Source organism: Paramisgurnus dabryanus, chromosome 1 (genome assembly GCF_030506205.2).
Source record: "Paramisgurnus dabryanus chromosome 1, PD_genome_1.1, whole genome shotgun sequence".
In the NCBI taxonomy this organism is placed as follows: domain Eukaryota; kingdom Metazoa; phylum Chordata; class Actinopteri; order Cypriniformes; family Cobitidae; genus Paramisgurnus; species Paramisgurnus dabryanus.
In genome coordinates, this window is record NC_133337.1 from 6,467,710 (window position 1) to 6,487,344 (window position 19,635).

Here is a 19,635-nt window from a genome sequence, read left to right on the forward strand (position 1 = left end):
TCTCTGTGCGTGTGGTATGTGTTTCCCGCAACCCCCACACGCGTCCTCCGCTCATGACAAAAAGCGTGGTCGGCAAAAGTTTTAAAAATTAATATGACGTATATTTTTTTTTAAGTGTGTGCCTCGCCCACGCACGCCCTTAGCCAGTGACACAGAAATTGCAAAAAGCACAATCGGCTAAAGTTTTAAATATGACGTTGATTTTCAGTCAAAAGCATGCCGCAGTCATTAAATGTGCTGCTGATGGGCATTTAATTTCTGTGCACTGAAGGCTGTTTTTTGAAAAGCGATAAAAGTGATATACTCCCTAATATGATTTTGCACATCCAACAACAACTATGTTATTACAAAAATAATACTGCATGTTTTGGCATTTGATAGCATATTGCCAGGGCCGGCCCTGGGCATAGGCGGAATAGGCAAATGCTAAGGGCGCCGCCGACCCCTTGGGGCGTCCGTGCGCCCAAATTATTATTTTTTAAATATATGTATATAAACATTTTACTATAAATATTTAATTCTGCACAAGAAAACAGCAGTTATTAATGAATTATTAGTAGCATAGTATCTCGGAAGATCGTGCTTGTTAAATAGCTCTATACTGCACTGAAGCGGCAGTTTAAAATATAAACCCAGAATTCAGCGAACGTCAAGACAAAGAAAACGGAAACAACAATCAGACGGAGATGCAGAATTTACATAATGTTACACATACCATGTTTAAATTTCAATGTTTCTGGACAGAAATACCAACTTGTTCACTTTGTTTGGTATTAATAAGCTGCGCATTGGAGTGCTGGCCGCGGTGCTGAAGACGCGCTCGGACGGAGTACTGGTGGCACATGCACAGATATTTACGTGCAAGCCATTGGAAACTATTATTCGTTATTATATAATTATTATTCGTTATTTTACTTTATTACTTTCACTTAAGAAGAGTTCTGCACTTTTTGATTCAACAATTCTCTTTATATAAATACTATTTTGTACTTAAATCTATAATTTCGTTACTAACCCAACGAACTCATCTGCGCTTTCCGATAGGTCGCACGTAAGGGGAAAAGTATAGCTTCCACTTGAGAAGAGTTGTGCATTTTTAAACTTTTTAAAAAAATATCTCTTTTCCAAAAACATTTTTTTCTTCTATTTAAAATCTATAGTTTCGTTATTTTACTAACCCAACTAATGACTCGTCCGCTTTCCAATAGATTATGCAATATCTGTGCATAAGTGCCACCAGTACTCCGTCAGAGCGGGTCTTGGTCTTCAGCACCGCGGGGAGCAGCTAGCACTCCAATGCGCAGCTTATTAATACCAAACAAAGTGAACAAGTTGGTATTTCTGTCCAGAAACATTGAAATTTAAACATGGTCCGTGTAACGTTATGTAAATCCCGCGTCTGGGTCTGATTGTTGTTTCCGCTTTGTTGTTCTTGACGTTCGCTAAATTCTGGGTTTGTATTTTAAACTGCCGCTTCAGTGCAGTATAGCCACAGTATGCGTGCGTGCGTGTGTGTTTGTGTTTGTTTCCAAAATATTTTCAAAATAAAGAAAAAAGACAAAGCTGTGCAGTTTGTGTTTCTGTATAAGTTTATGAGCAAAATGATTGGAACACAATTGTGATTCTGTGATTCTAAAGGGCACCAGGTGAAATCTTGCCTAGGGCAGCAAATTGGCCAGGGCCGGCCCTGCATATTGCAGTAGTTTATATATACGTTATGATGCACGGTGTTCTTTTTAAAGAGCACCTATTATGGGATACACGTTTTTAAACATCATTTTGTGTGTAAGTGTGTATTAGTACATGCTAACGATATTCAAAAAGTACATACCTCAAAGAAAACGATGACGCGAGTTATCGTCTCTAACGTTCGAGGACTACAAAAAACACTCGGATTGTAGGCAACAGTTTACTTCCTGGGATTAGTGACGTAGATAAGACCAACATTATCATAGTTCAGCCCTCTCTGCTTTGCTTGGGTACGCCCTCAAAGACGGGGGTGGGGAGCGCCGAGTCAGAAGAGAGCTAAAATGGCGGAGGTTGGGAGTCCCTGCATTGACTCTGTTTGCAAACTCTTGTTTCATTGTTTAAGCGATTAAATCTCTCGAGTAGACGCTGTCTCTTTAGATGCGAGGGAAAAATAGCACTTTATGGACTTCCACAGAGGACATCATGTTTAATACGGTTCCGGAAAAATCCAGTCAGAAGTTGTTCACGGAGTTTTCACAATAACTGCTTCTCATGAACCGAAGCTGGATTTGCGCGACGTCTCCTCTTGAAAGTTGGATTACTGTGCACTTCTGGATCACAGGCTGTAAGTATTCACGTTTATTATTTGCCTTTTACTGTACATTACGTAACCGGTAACCGGAGATTAACATAATGTGCGTGTAGAGCTAAGCTTGCAAGCTAATTGTTTTGTGTTGTAATACTGTATTTCATAAACAACGTACCATATTTACACACGTGTATGTTGAATTATGCAGACTATCGTTTTTTTAATCGATGTTGGTTTAGACATGTTTACAAACTTGCTAAGTTGCTAAGCTAAATACAAATACAAATGCCAGCTAAACTGTTACCAGTAAAATTTGTTCTCATGATCAAACTCAAGAAACTCTAAGTACAGATGATTTGTTTAAAGTTATATGTATTTTACTGTTGTATTTACTTGAAGCTTTCTTAGATTTTGAAACGAAGTAAACACGTAATGTGTGTTGCTAATGTTGAGCCATGTAATATGTAATACATTAACGTTTTAATGAATAGTCTAACGAGTTATAGTCGTTGTACTCTATTGTTATAATATGTCTTTTTGACTGAATACATGTTTGTTTTATTTGTCTATATCCTAGATTCGCAGCTGGACACATCCTTCTAGACTGTATGCAAACATGCAACATCATAACACACAGTAGGCTACAAGGAGTCAAACTGGCATATGAGGAGCAAAGGTGTGTAACACATATGATGTATTTAGCTAGTGATACCACTACCAGTCTTAAATGTATAACTGATGATGACAAAGTTTTTTTTCTCTGCATAATAATAGGAACCCAGGCAGTAGCATCGTTTCACAATGTTTCCATCACCATCATCAGTGGATGCCTTTGCCGTCTGTAGCCTGAGATTTCAGATTTGCAGCAAAAAAAATTTGATTTTCTCATTTATTGGAATGCTGTGCAGGTATTTAAGTATTTTAGTAACTGTGTTAAATAAAGTAGTATTTACTTTTACAATAAATTAATTGCTTGTTTATATTTTACAGGTATTTGTACCTTGCAGCCATCCATTACAATGTCACCAAGCCGTAACAAAAGCAGGAGAGGGAAAGTACAAGGCTATGTTCCCAAAACACACAAGTGACATACCGTAAGCAGTAATGTTTTATTTCAAATACATTCATAATTAAAAACTTAATGTATGAAGCAGGGAAATAAATGATCAAAACAAAAGATTTATTGACTGCAATATTTCTACAGTTATGTGGAGGATGTGATTGATGAGGTATTTGAAGATAAGCTGAAGGAAACCCTGATTCCAATGGACCTGGCATCACAGTTTGAGAGACCTTCAAAGGAGGACGTGATTGCATGCCATCTTCAGTGCAGGGGTCGTCGAAAGCCAAAATTGTGACCGATCTGATCAGGAAGCTCCAAGCGTATCTGGAGAACAACACACGACAGGATGATAACCTTTTAGTGTCGTCTTAAATAGCACCAGCTGACAAAGCTTTGATATGCCATTTATCTGAATAGATAGCTGTAAGAAATGAATTGAACAATTTTTGAAACAAGAGCACAATATGGTTACTAAAGTATGTTTATTTGTATATTGTTTAACATTTAAATATATATTTGTTATAAATAAAAAAAACTTTTGACTGACTATTATATTTTCTTTAAAGTTACATCTTTTGTTCTTTTGGGTACTTTGTTACTATAATGATACTTTAGTGTTATTGGTTTAAAAATGTAATAAAACTTACTCTAGTCCTGCACCTCAAAGGCTTATAGTCGGTACAATAAATGTTCTGTGTGTAGGGATTTAGACAATTTGTGCAAAACCTGGATGATGAATCACGCAGGTAAGAGGCCCTGGAACATGTTGCATTCTCCTTAAAACCTAATAAGTAAAAACATAGCACTTATAAGTAAGCGGTTTTTCATAATAAAGTTTACCATAGTAAAATAATGTAGAACTAACATTCATTGCAATTAATACTTTTTTTGTGCTAAATTTGGTGTTTTCATATAGTTTGCACAGTGATATAGTATGTAAGCAGTCTTTTATAATACAGTTTACTATAGTAAAATAATGTTAACAAATGAAATAGTTTTATAATCATTTCAACAAATACTTTCTATGTGCTACATTTGGTGTTTCCATATAGTTTGCACAGTAATATAGTATGTAAGCAGGCTTTTATAATAAAGTTTACTATAGTAAAATAATGTTAATAAGTGAAATAGTTTTATAATCATTTCAAAAAATACTTTCTATGTGCTACATTTGGTGTTTCCATATAGTTTGCAAAGTAATGTAGTACGTTATAATTACCTTTTGGATGTCTTTGCAACACATTTTCGTCTTCGTTTAGCATTCTGGCAGAGCTAAGGACACCTAAAAAAGTTAAATCCAATCGCGTTCATTGACGGAGGTCGTTTATATCGTAACGGCCGTCTGAACTCTCTGGATCGAGCTTGAAGTGGTAAGGCAGTACAGACACTATCGTTTATAGAGAAATATAGCGCTTGTTTACGTTGCCTGTGACTCTCAGTCAGAACCGGAAAACCCACGCGTAGTCAGGGGCGTAACCTTTCAAACACACGCCGAACCCAGTTGACCAATAACAGTTGAGTAGTCATCTGACCAATCCGAATACGCTAGACATTTTGGGAGGCGGAGACAGGAACTAAACCGAGCGTTTTCCAGACTGGCAGAAATCGGTGAGGTATGTAAGCAATTTATAAGACTCACAGTGCATTAGTTCAAGTTTTAATAACATGTATGTACTATGGGATATTACAATAAGGTGCTAACGTGCTAATTTATTAGCATAATTGGTGCTCTTTAATGTTCTTTTTCTTTATATTCACAACACTTATCAACAAAACATTCATTAAAATTAAGAGATTAATTATATTAAACGAAATTTATTTTAAGCAAACATTTGTAGCAAACAAAACTTAAATTAAACTCGAAAATTATGTCTTATGATTCACTCTATTTTTACCGTCATATTAGCCTTTAATCCATTACAATGCCCAATATATAGCGTTTAAAATTACAGTCTTAATAATCGAATTAAATTGAAACAAAACAGTAACAACATTACAACAATATTTTAACAAAACAATACTTAAACATAAATATAGAACAGACATTCTCTATTCGGATACATATTAAAACAATCTGATATAGCGTTTATAATAGCTGCACTAAGGGCTAAACCTCCGTTGCAAACCTGAATAAAAATGAATCACTTTCACTTTGAAAATTATGCGCTGTCACATTAAAACCAGCACTTAGTCATTTAAAATTTAACTCAATTACAATGGCTAAGACAATTCTCCTATTTCATGTTTATTTAATAAAGAGTCCACAATTGCAGAAAATAATATTTTTAACTACGCCTATTAAGTAATTGTCCGTCTTAGAAATGCAATGGCCTATTTTTCAGCAGTCGCTATCCTAATATTTCCTTAAATAAAGGCCTTGCTGTCCTTTTGTTTTAACACAAATATTTTTATTTTTCATGAAACATTTTACGGTTTACGGATCAGCATGAGCGCTTTTAAGTGGCATGTGAGATCTTACCTTGAAATGCCAAACAGTAGGGCTTTCGACTGTTTGTGGTAACTTAAAAGGATTGCATCCCTGATCCCAAACCAAAATGTTGCCTACCCACCCATATCCATACCTGCACAATCAAATTAAAAACCACCAGAACCGCCAAATATGTAATTGCATCTACTAGCTTGCACGCTGTTTTAAAAAGTGTCTCAATTTTACTTATCACAAAGTCATTTACATTAGTTTTATATTCATTTACTTTACATTTTACTGTAGTGTTAATAATTAAACGTGTACAACAAAAAAAAAATGGAAAAGTGATGACGGTGGGGCCCCCTAGCGTACTCATGGGCCCATATGCCTTGCATACTCTGCACCCCCCCTAACGGCGCCCCTGGTGTCACGCCATGATATGGATTTTGCAAAACCGTTGATACAGCGTTACATATTTTAAATTCTATTTTTGCACTTTCAGGGTTCCCGCGGGGTGTTACAAAAAACTAACCTTCAGAAAGTTATATCTATGGCCTTAAAACGCCCAGATCTTCATCCTAGGACTTAAATTTAACTTTATGAATGTTATTTTTTTAAGACCCCGCGGGAGTTTACCCAAGTCAAGTCATACCTCCGTTCCCGAGATGCGCTGTCCACAGAAACACAAAACGAAAGGCTCCGATCGCACTTCAATCCATTTTTAATCATCATTTTTTTAAGAGGATGCACATAATAGTGCACGCAAATCCTGCCAAAGACTATATTTCAGGTGTTGTGATCTGAATACAGCGAGTTTGGCGAGAAACAAGCCCGTGGCTTACCTATAGCATTACCAGGTTCTGAAACATAACAGGACCCAGAAGCGAACAAAATCAACACTGCTTTATTGAAAATCAACTTAAACAGTCGGGTTGTCGAGTCCCAAGGCACCAACAGCGCGTCAACAGTGTTATACATTTAGAAGGCTTTTTTTACCTCACTGCTTCAAAAGTCGTTTAACGGTGTACTCCCTTTTCACTCAGATCTGCTCTCTCTACTGCGCCCTGCAGGCGCTCTCCAGGTAAGCGATTGGAGGACGGAAAACAAGAAATTACCGCAATAAACCATAATTTGGCAAAAAGTGCAATTTATCTTCTTTTAGGAACCATTCCTTTTTTGATAGCGCAAATGGTTGAGGAGTAACGGTTAAATGAATAGCGCTTTCAGAGTGCTTTAGCGGATAACGTAAGCAACGTACCAAACACATTAAAAACAGCCTTTAATGGTAAATTTCGTTTTCTTAATGCAGGTTTATTAATTAGAGAGGCTATTTAACAATACATAGTGCATATTTACGCATAAAAACGTATGAGTGGAGTGTTTTTGGCAATGTGAATCTGCTGGTTAATTAAATTAAATGCAATTAAATGGAATAAATACATTTATTAATATAACTAACTTGTATTAATAAACTGCATTCATTAATGCGTTCAGGGATTAATAATAATTTAAAGTGAGATGGCATCTCCCATCAGATGTTCATATTAACAACAAAAAGAAAATCTTGTTCTTTGTATATTTATAAATCAAACAGACACCAGATATACACAGCACACAGCTTTAAAGTTGTTGGATGTAGCGTAAAACATTGTAATAGCCTACAAGCAAATGACCATAATAATTTCCATATTTTCATACTTCCCATATTAGTGACAATATGCATAAGAAGATGAGTCCACCCATCCACACAATTGCGCTTTTAAAGGAAAAAATGGGAAAAGAAAAAAAATCATGTCTATGTCCAATCCCTCACTTATTAGTAACTTAAGGTGAAAAATACAAATTTTGTCCGTAATTTAACTAAGGTTTACTACAGTGTGACTCCAAGTTTTATCTCATATGGCAACATACTGTAATACCGTTATACCGGCTGAAGAGTGAAAAATACCTTGATATGAATTTTTGCTCATACCGCCCACCCCTACTGACAGGCCAGCTGACAGTCTTCCCTGGGCCAGGGACAAGATAATCTTAGAGGGCCCCTCGGTCCCCCTACTTTTTACTGGTAACAAGACATTTGGCATTATCAGATTCATGACCCACGAATATTGCATTATTATACATTGTATTCAACATTTATATAGTAGTTAAATGTAGTACTGACACTGTATACTGACACAAAATAACTTTTATTCATATAACGTCAACCCCCTCTTTTGAAAACCTCTATTTTCTTCTTTTCTTTTCTGAGCACCGGACTTGTGCTGAGTCTGACCGGATATTTTGAGCGCACTGAACTTCAAATCAAATGACATCATAAAATTTTGATCAGTGGCCAAACCATTTTTGTGTTGAGCGGGGGGTTTCTTGACCACTATGTCAAGTACAGGAAGAAAACAAATAAAAAGTTTTATGTATCTCAAATATTAGATTTTTTTCCACAAATATGCCTATTTTCTTAATTTTTCACCAATTGCAGTGTTTCCCACAGGATTTTGAGAGACAGATAACTGCTGCTAAAAACGCGCCCTCATCTGACAAAATCATCATACATTTACATTGAGGCTGTACTGATGTTGCTCTTCTCATCAGTGTTGTTGTGTTATGAGCGCTTTTTTATTTTAAATACGAGTGGAAGTTTTATTGTATGTCGCGTATAGCGCAGACAATTTGTTGCAAATTCAGAAATACACGGTTGCTGTTACTACAAAACACGTGCACGAGCATACCGCATCATAGGTAGGGAGAGAGCTCAGAAACAGACTCACACCAGAACGGGTATGTGTGGTAATGCTGACCTTTTGTTAAGTCACTCATGATAAACTCGATCAGCCATATTCTCTATCAGTGACATCCGTGACTGTTGACGTTTACGCGAAAAAGAAAGTACACAGAGGAACGCGGAGTTAAAATACTTTTGACTGTTGAGAGAGCCGCGCTGCTTGCAAGAGGGGAGGGGGCGCGCGCTGTTGAGGTGCTGCATGCAACTGAGCGCTCGCTACAATGAATAAATAGTAAAATTAAAATGTAAATGGGAATCATGAAAAATCTATTTGTTGCGGCCAGTGTTGATTCTGTGACAGATAAATCAATGTATGGGAAACACTGAATTATTCCATAGGTTCCAGTTCTGGGCCCCCCTCATCCTGGGCCCGGGACAACAGACCCGTTTGTCCCCCCCTGTCGGCGGGCGTGCTTACTGATAATACCTTTTCTCCATGTTACGAAGAATTATGTTGTGACCCGATCGGCTGTAACAATTTAATATTGACTGGCCGGCACCAGATCAAAATATGAAGGCTGCCAGTGAACTTGACGAAAGAGGTTTCACTTTCTTCTCTGATTTACACTGAGAAGTTGTTAAACGGAAGACCATGCAGATTCCTCTCATTTATTGTTAAACACATCAGCGAGTTTCTCAACCATTTTGGGGGTTTTTAAATAATCCAGAAACGGCAAATGCCCCGTATTGAAAGTTTCTCGCGGTTTATTTGTTGCGAGAGACAGCAACAATATAAATAGATAAACACGTTTATATGGTCGCGGGTTGCGCTGGAGCTTGCCTTCGCAATATCAGCATTCTTCACGTATATCAAGCAGATTTATTGGATGAAATTAAAGGTAAACATCCTGAAATATTAGATGAGCTCAGGAGAGCGGCAGACTTTTCTCTCCGTGCTACTAAAGAAAGGGGTTTTTCCTCGACGTGGTTTCCCCCCAGAATCTGCATCAGTTTTACACAACATACAGATAATAAAAAAACAGAGTGTTATCTCTCGTGCCCCCCCTCTCCATCAGAGAGCCTGGGGGACGAAACAACAACCAGCAACCACAGAGGCATATAAAGACTGATCTGAGAGCAGTCATTGTCTCAAAATCATAAGGCTGCGTTAAAGGGGACCTGTCGTTCACACGTTGCCTTTTGGGGCACCCCTCATGAGAGCGCAGATAAAACCTGCGCTTGATGTGCCCTCACATACAACATAGTTTGTTAAACCCTTATGTTCCGTCTTTATTAAAGAAGACCTATTTTTTGTCTCCATTAAAAAAGACATATAAAACAGAACAATAGGGCATTTTAGTAGCTCAGCTGTGCCCTGCCGGTCCTCCGCTTCAGGGCAGTGAGCATTCGATTTCCGGAATCAATCTCCTTTTAGTGTATTTTTTTCCACGAGTGGAGAAAAATTATAAAATGTCACAAAATGGCTGCTAGAGGTATTGTACCAAAGAAGGATGGAGGGCTGAGGCCTATTTAGATCGATCTCTGAGGAGATACAATTCTAAAAATGACAATTCCTTCTATTGTGGTGTCAATCAGGTCTGAGGACTGGTTCGTCATGATACATTTAAAGGAACCCTATGCATATATCTATCCTCCTGCTGCATCTGGAATTTCCCAGGTTTGCTTTCGGGGGCAAAGCATACCAATATCGGGTTCTGCTGTTCAGCGTAGTTCTTCCACAGCGCATAATGCATGGATTTAACCCTTGCTCCTCTGAGATTTCAAGGGATCCAAATACTTAATTACATAGATTACTGGCTAGTGTAAGTCCAGTCTGGAGAGATGGCAGTTCGGCATCGAGATGTCGTCCTTGCTCATATGAACCGCCTAGGGCTACGGAACAACGCCAAAAAGGGCATTTTAACACCCTAGCAGAAAATATAATTTCTTTGGGTAACTTGGGACTCAGTGAAGATGTAGGCAAATATGTCTCCTGCACACACAGATTCGATCCTGGCATTAGTGTCTAGTATCAGATAAGGCCAACTTTACACTGTAAAGCACTTTCTAGAGTGTTAGGTCGGTTGGCAGCAGCATCCAGTATTAGGGAGACCTGAGGTCGCGCCGTCTATACAGACTGGCGCATCAGGTTCTCCTTTGGTCTCACAGGAAATTTTTTGTCATTTAGACATCCCTGGAGTCCAAAATGTGAGAGCAGACACCCTGTCCAGGCAGGGGCTGAGGCCGGGGGAATAAAGACTCCACCCAGAAGTGGTGATGGAGATCTGATATTGGTTTGGTCGAGCCAAAGTCGACTTATCTGCGTCTCGAGGGACGACTCATTGCCCATTGTGGTTTTTCCCTTTCACATCCAGCCCTGTTGGGTCTGGATGCTATGGTACAGACGTGGCTGAGGCGACGTCTGTAAAGTTTTTTCCCCCAACCACTCTGCTCCCGGGAGTTTCAGCGAGAGTTTGTCAAGAACAAACTAATCTGGTTTTTTGGTAACCCGGTAATGGTCAGCTCGAACATGGTTCTTAGACCAATTTGTAAATCAGGGTCTCTCAACCGAGGTTGTAGAGCCCGTACTATTCGAGAGCCTTCTCTACCAGAATACAATTATGGTTTAAAATGGAGATTACTCCAGATTTAAGATCCGAACTGCCCAGTGGCTTCAGTTCTGGAATTTTTTACAAAATCGGTTTTCATCCGGTTTATATCCATTTACTACCACAGTTTATGCTGCGGTTATCTCTGTTTTTATGCTCCTATTAATAAGGACTATATCTGTAGTTGTTTCGAAAGCCCTTCTCATGGCCTCTTTCGAACACATTTGACTCATGTACAGATACATTTCTGTCACTGAAGTTAGCCTTTTTATTAGCCATCACTTCTCTGAGGAGAGTGGGTGCCTTACAAGCTTATCGCTTCTTGTTCATGCCTGAAGTTCGCTCCAGACGAAATTAAGGCTATTTTAAATGGAGACTATTCATTACTCTGTTTAGTGACAAACATTTATTTCCAAACTGCCCAGTGGCTTCGGTTCTTGAATTTTTACAAAATCGGTTTGCATCCGGTTTATATCCATTTACTACCAGAGTATAGGCTGCGGCTATCTCTGTTTTTTATACTCCTATTACTAAGGGCTCTCTGAAGTTGTTTCGAAAGCCCTTTTCATGGCCTCTTTCGAACACATTGACTCATGTACAGATACATTTCTGTCACTGAAGTTAGCCTTTTTATTAGCCATCACTTCTCTGAGGAGAGTGAGTGACTTACAAGGTTATCAGCTTCTTATTCATGCCTGGTGTTCGCTCCAGATGAATTGAGGCTATTTTTAATTATTCACTACTTGTTGTAGTGACCAATATTTAGTTCCAAACTGCCCAGTGGCTTCAGTTCTGGAATTTTTACAATATCCGGTTTATACCCTGAGTATATGCTGAGGCTATTTCTGGTTTCACACTCATATCCCTGAGGGCTCTATGGGTAGTAGCATCACTTCTCTGAGGAGAGTGAGTGACTAACAAGCTTATCAGCTGCTTCTTCAACCCAGTCTCACCCCATGTCGTCAATATTTGACGACACTTGACCATTCGTCATATGTTGACGCAAAGGGTATACCTTTCGCGTCATTTTTTGACGAACTGGGGACTTCAATACTATTAAGTCCGTTGCATTCTCTTTCCTATTTTCTTACCATTTCCGCGTCGGTTTAGGGTTAGATTTACATAATGACATCCCTACCCAAACCTAACTCTAACCCCAACGCCAGGTGACAACTGTTTAATTTCGCGTAGACTGTTTAATTTTGCGTAATCTAACCCTAAACCGACGCGAAAATGGTAAGAAAATAGGAAAGAGAATGCAACGGACGTAATAGTATTGAAGTCCCCAGTTCGTCAAAAAATGACGCGAAAGGTATACCCTTCGCGTCAACATATGACGAATGGTCAAGTGTCGTCAAATATTGACGACATGGGGTGAGACTGTGTTAGCTTCTTCATGCCTGGAGTTCGCTCCAGACGACATTAAGGCTATTTTAAATAGAGATTATTCACTACTCAGTGTAGTGACAAACATTTACTTCCAAACTGCCCATTGGCTTCAGTTCTGGAATTTTTACAATACCGTTTTTTCATCTGGTTTATATCCATTTACTATCGGAGTAGATGCTGCGGCTATCTCTGCCTTCATGCCTTTATGCGTGGTACATTTAGGATGAGGCCTCCTGCTCAAATCAGAGTTCCAGTATGGGACCTGGCAGTAGTTCTAAAAGGGCTCTTTATGGCACCTTTCGAACCCATTGACTTGTGTACAGATAAGTTTCTGTCACTGGAGTTAGTCTTTTTATTATCCATCACTTCTCTGAGGAAAGTGGGCAACTTTCAAGCTTATCAGCTTCTTCTTTAGCCTGGAGTTTGCTTCAGGAAAAATTAAGGCTTTTGCACCCGAGACCGGGTTATGTTCCCAAGGTTCCTAGCGATGTGGCTAGAACATTGGTCTTTCAGGCTTTTCATCCTTCTCCTCAAGAGTCAGCGGATCAACAGAGGCTACATCTTCTTTGCCCTGAGGGGTTTTAGATGTTTACATTAATAGATCTTCCACCTTAGAAGATCCGACCAACCTTTGGTCTGTGTTTGGTTCTCCAAGAGAGAACATCCTTCCTCTAAACAAACAATCAACAATTGATTGTGGAGGGTATTTTTATAGCGTATGAGGTGAGCAATATGCTTTCACCTCTACGGATTAGGGCACACTCGACTAGGAGTATGGCGTCTTATCTGGCCCCTTTGTCAGGAACCTCCATGCAGGATATTTGTTGTGTGGCGGGATGATCTCCCCCACACATTTTTATGAGGTATTATGATTTTAGACCTCCCTTTTCTACCTGGATCTCAGGTCTTTATGTCTTAAGTTGTGCGTAGACACCTTCACACTTACAGACAGTCACAATTAATTATGGCGTAGTGGGTATCTCCTTCCCCATAATGTCATTACCATGACACAGCGTCAAGTATCCCTTGAAAGGGAACGTCAGGTTACGACTGTAACCATGGTTCCCTGAGATAGGGAACGAGACGCTGTTTCCCTTTGCCATAACTCCTTGTGCCTGTAGCATTCGCTTCTTTTTAGCAGAAGCTGTTTGAGCTACATTTTCTCCGGCTATTTATAGCTTCGCGTTGCAACGTCACATGACGTCATCCGCCGGCGTCTATATATAGACCTAGTTGGAAAGAATATTCACGTGCGTCACGCTGCATAGCGTTCCCCATAATGTCATTACCATGACACAGCGTCTCGTTCCCTATCTCAGGGAACCATGGTTACAGTCGTAACCTGACGTTCTCCTAAGCATTAAAACTTATAAGTATATAAGTATAGGTTTTGTCTTTTATTTCACTTGATACTTGATGCTAGTATTGGATCCCTAAGTTGATGTTTCGAATTAAAGTGCAGTTCACCTCACAGATCTTTCATATTCTAATGCTAAACAGGCTCTTTAATAGGACTTAGGTCAGATGATGATAGGGGTCACACATTGTTTGATTTCTTTCATATTTTATGCCCATAATAATTAAAATAGTCAGTGATGCTTTTTGCAGTATGGGATGGCAGTCAAAATCATTACTCTGCCACTTCTCCCTAATGTTACAGTCTTGTTTGAACATAGTGGCTATTCACCAATAATCCAGAATGACATTCATCTATACTATTTAGTGTATTTTTGCATGTCAATAAATAAAACTGTTTAAAAATGTCTCTGTGTATTCTTAGCTCACATCAAATGTATTATTCATTTTGATTTGGGGAGGGGCAGGCACGTGCACACATAGACATCAAAGGGGGCTTGAGCACCTGCCCTTTTTATTCCTGGAGAGAAAGTGCCCTTTTTTCTGGGGTGGTTTAAAAAAAATAATAATATGATCTTTACTCATATAACAACTGATGTCTGTCTGTGTCTTGTGTTTTTTTACTTGTTGCTTATTTAATTTAACATGAATTTATTCAGGAATCATTTAAATGAGATTTAAACTCTTATATAGCGCTATTTGTGGCACACAAACGGTTAACAGATGAGTCCCGCCTCCAAAATTCACATCGCTAATATGATTGGCTTTACCTTTCCTTAGTCCCGCCTCTCTAACTTACTTCGCTTTATGATTGGTTTGTCTACACTCGTGCTGCATCATTCGCGCTTCCGTCGCCAAAGCTCAGCCTGAACGAGACGCGATCATGTGCAAGATTATGCAGGCAGCTACCGGTAAGTGTGTGAGGAAGCATTCGTCTATTAAATCTGTTTTATGCACAAAATATGGAACACGTTGTTACACATAACGATTCAGGGACATTGTTTTCCATGGCAATCCCATATTAACCTGAAGAGTTGCAAACTTGTAACGGTATAGTAGTATATGTATGTAGTTTAAACGGACTGCTCATAAAATAATACAGCACAAACAATAAAATAATTGCTAACTGCAGTAGTAAGCTTTTTTTATTTGCGTTTTTTGTAATGGCTGTTAAATATAATCCCAGCTAACACACGACGTACTAGTTACGTAATTTATTGGTCATTTTTGGTAATTTCATGACTTGCCAGCTGGCAACGTAACTGTTACGTCCCAGGGAGGTAATTTCATTACCATTACAGAATCAAATCACCACGTCGCCAGTACGGACTCCTTACGTCGCAAGATAACCAAGTACGTCCCAGTTACGTAATAAATTGGTAATATTTTGGTAATTTCATAACTTACTGGCAACGTTACGTCCTAGGGAGGTAATTTCATTACACTGTAAAAAACATATTGTGAAGTTCACAGTAATTAACTGGCAGCAATTGACAAGTTACTTACTTTAGAAAAAGCACAGTAAGTTACTTGTCAATTGCTGCCAGTTAACTACTGTGTTTTTTTTCTATAGTAAGTTACTTGTCAATTGCTGCCAGTTAAATACTGTGATTTTGCCGTACTGTAAGTTACTTGTCAATGGCTGCCAGTTAACTACTGTGATTTTGCTGTACTGTAAGTTACTTGTCAATTGCTGCCAGTTAACTACTGTGATTTTTCCGTACAGTAAGTTACTTGTCAATTGCTGCCAGTTAACTACTGTGATTTTTCCGTACAGTAAGTTACTTGTCAATTGCTGCCAGTTAACTACTGTGATTTTTCCGTACAGTAAGTTACTTGTCAATGGCTGCCAGTTAAATACTGTGATTTCTTTTCCACAGTAAGTTACTTGTCAATGGCTGCCAGTTAACTACTGTGATTTCTTTTCTACAGTAAATTACTATTGTCAATGGCTGCCAGGTAACTACTGTGATTTTTTTTCCACAGTAATTTACTGGCAGTCATTGACAAGTAACTAAGCAGAGATTATATGTTTTTAATATATAGTTCATTGTGGTTTTCCCTACAGCATTTGATTGGTTAGTTATTTTCTGTAAACATTCATCAATGTTAAAATAAAGTTGTAATGGCCAGCCTTAAAGGTTGAGTTACAATTATTTAAAAACTCAAGACTGTTAAAAGAAGGAAATACAAAAAACAAATCTAAAACAATATAAAAGTCCAAGCGTGTTAAAAGTCCAAATGTGCAAAGTTTCCACTGTGTATATAAAATCCAAGAAAGTGATATCCAAAGTCCATAAAACGTAACTGGACAGGTATGCCCAAATACACAAACTCCACACACCAGCAACCGCTTGTTTTAGCTATAGCGTCAGCTAACCATGTGCTCCTGCTCCTTCCTTTTATACAAAGTTCCATGTCATGTGACCCCCTCACATGACAGGTAGACGAAGCAAAATAAAAGACATACACACATAAAATAGCAAAAGGATAAAATGGCTAAGAAAACATGTAAAACTAATTTAAACTCAAATATACATAAGTCACAATATAATGAGTGGTAAAACATGTATCTTTTGTGATCATGTCACAACGTTAATGATCTAATTTAAATATGCTAAATTTCAAAACAATACAATAAGTTTTCTGATTTGAGGGAAAATGCTACTGTTTCACAGATATGTACTAAATTAAAAAGATTTTTTTACAGTCAAATACATTCAATAAATGCATGCTAACATTTGTAAAATAACATTTTAATTTGGATGAAAAAGTATGAATTCCCAAGAAATGTATCTTAAAACATCTTAAACTTTTGTTACAATCTAAAAATATCTAAATATAATTTAGTACAATCTGTAAATAAAACAAAATAATTAATTATAAATCAAAAGTACACTACAAGTAAACTGTAAGGGCGATTTATAGTCGTGCGTAGGTCCTACGGCGTAGCCGCGACGGCGTAGGTTCCGCGTCGGTTTTCATTTATACTTTTGCGTCGCCGTCCGCGTCGACGTGCAAACACACGCAAAACCGCTAGTTGGCAGTAATCACGCATGTAACCACAGTAGCAGCAGAAGTCGTCACAGAAAAAGAAGCTAAGCAAGTTAACCCACAAACGAAGAAGAAATAGCAACTTGTTGTGTATAATTTGAGAAGACCAGCAATGATGGAAGTAAATAAACAGCGACTTATGTTGCAGTTTGAGTTAAATTACTCCTCAACATGGCTCATCTTTGTTTTCACCGTCTCAAACGGAAATACCTGACGCAGTTTTTTTACCTGACGGGAGGGGTTCTGGTGGACCAATCACAGCACTTGTGGTCCACGTAGATCTGACGCGCTGTTAAAAATTTTGTGAGGTGTGCGTCAGGCTACACAGAGCTATGCACAGGCTACAGACCTACGCACGACTATAAATCGCCCTTTAAACTGACATACTGGGTGCATCCCAATTCAGGGGCTGTGGCCTTCCAAGGCCATATCTGAAGGCAAATGACATCACCGGGCTGTGACGAAGGCTGTCACAATTCGAAGGCTCCTTCATATAAAAGCCTCTTACTGTGGCCTTTTCCCCACTGAAACCGAGTTAGGGCTGTAACGCTATAGCTTGTCCCATTATAAAGACCTGGCTGATTATGCATCAAAAATCATATTCATTCAAAATAAAACAAAACCATTCAAAATCATTCAAAATATTCTTTATTTTCATGAAAATACCTGAAACTATTTGAAGAACAGCAATATAAATATTCCTGTAGACATTTCCTGGAACAGCGTTTGCAATGCTAGCCTACTTCTTCTGTGGCACAAAGTTAGTTTCTGCACGAGAGCGCCCCCTGGCTTTTGGATGTGGCGGCATTTCACCGTAATTTATGCAAATTCATTAATTGAGAAAACGTGCATTTGCACGATAAATCGTTACAGCCCTACCGAGGATCCATAGATGTATCCTTCACAGCCTTGGCTATCCCAAAATTCAATATGAAGTCTGGGTATTTTAAATAAACATTCAAAACTGTAGTTAAATAAAATTGTATATTTTGCTAATTAAAGGTCATTGTGTCTGTTTTACTATTATAAATGATGTTTTAGTGATGTAAATTAATATTATTGCTGCAATGTTGTGTGTTGCGTTTTGCTTTTGTATATTTCTAAGGTTGGTGAATTTTACATACTGTTGGATAGTTTAATCTGCATCAATGTGTTATATTTTCTAAAGTAAAATAAAAAAATCTGCCACCATATTTATTTTTAAAAGTCTGATAGGTCTCAGCTTTTGTGTCCCAGTGACAAGCGTAGTGGGCGGGAAAAGCAAGTGATGCCCCCGTAGGCTAGACCGTCTCATTTCATTTCACTTCGTGGAGTTTAGAGGCTGCTGCCTTCAAATATTGAGCCTTGCCTTCAAAGTCCGCGGCCTTAAAAGGATCCAGACCCTGAATTGGGATGCACCCTCAGTTTGTTCAAACTAAACCAGTGCTCACACAGCAGTCATTGGCCAGTTTACTGAATGACAGTCATATTAACCAATTATACTCAAAGCAACATGACGAGTCAGCCAATACAATTTGGTAACACTTTTTTTCGATAGTCCACTTTAGACATTTTACTAATTATAAGTAACTTTGCAACTATTTATCCTACCAATCTTTACCGTATTAGTAGACTGTCTGCTTAATATCTATTCACACTTTATTGTGATGATATTGTGATAAGTATCTTTGCAGGTGCATGTCAACTTATTCCACTAACCCTAACCTCTTCCCTAACCCTAACAGTCTACTAATACTCTAAGGACATTTAGACAGTTAGTTGAGATATAGTTGCAAATTAGTGAAAGTTGGTTGACATAGTTGAAAACTTATTTATAGTTGTATAAGTATTAAGTGTAACCCACAATTTATTTCAGTGTGGTAGCATATTTAATGGAATGTTGTGTGTACCATATATTGTAGACAAAACAATAATCATAGTGACTTTCTCCTTTAAAGAAATAGAAAATAAATCTAATTTGTCATTACTAGCATAATTCTCAAATATAATATAATAAATGTACTTTAAAATGTATTCCCAACAAAGATTATTGAAGAAATAATTTTCTTCGATTTATTTTGTGTATCCTGAATAAGATTAGACATCAGCATGTTGCTAACAAAAATTGTTGTTGACTGGACTTAAATACATTTACAGAATTTAAATGTGCTGTAACACATCATGAAGTTTGATTTCTCAGAGTTTTTAAAAATAAAAGTCAATCAGGTTTAAATGTCAGGAGTTCCTGTCGGGATGAAAGTAACACTTGTTACTCTTCTCCTACTGCCAGTACTGTTGCATTATGTTGAAAATTTATATTTTTTTATTTGATTTAATTTTATTGTGTTCAAACTGTTAAAAATGTTTGTTTTTTTCAACAATTCAAGTTTGTACTGTCAGGTTGCTTTAGAAACATTTGATGAAACCAAAATTTAACCGAAAATACATATAAACTAGATCATGTTTATTTACTAAAAACAAGTGTAACACAAAAATCTATCTTGTTCTGTTCTGCTTTTGAGCCACTTGTGTGTTACTTTCGTCCCTGCTGACAGAGTCTAAGGCCATTTTGTTTCCAAAATTTCACCTGGAATTCATAGTCCACACTTGAGTTACTGATCACAGCAAAAATATATCTGTCTAAAACTTTATCTTTTAAAATTAAGTGTTTCTGAAAAATTTTACTTTCGCCCCTGCTGACCCCTACTGTGAGTCTCTACAGTACAATGTTGGTTACTGTGAGTCTCTACAGTACAT

The 19,635-nt window shown here is 37.9% G+C and overlaps 1 long non-coding RNA gene across 1 annotated transcript; it reads right to left on the bottom strand.

Moving 5' to 3' along the window:
* Positions 1–3,505: 3,505 nt before the first annotated feature.
* Positions 3,506–4,680, bottom strand: LOC141282700 (uncharacterized). The gene is made up of 3 exons (XR_012337669.1): positions 4,561–4,680; positions 3,989–4,125; positions 3,506–3,665 (listed from the first exon to the last, which is right to left on the bottom strand). It is a non-coding gene; the product is annotated as an uncharacterized lncRNA (long non-coding RNA).
* Between the last annotated feature and the right edge of the window lie 14,955 nt (positions 4,681–19,635).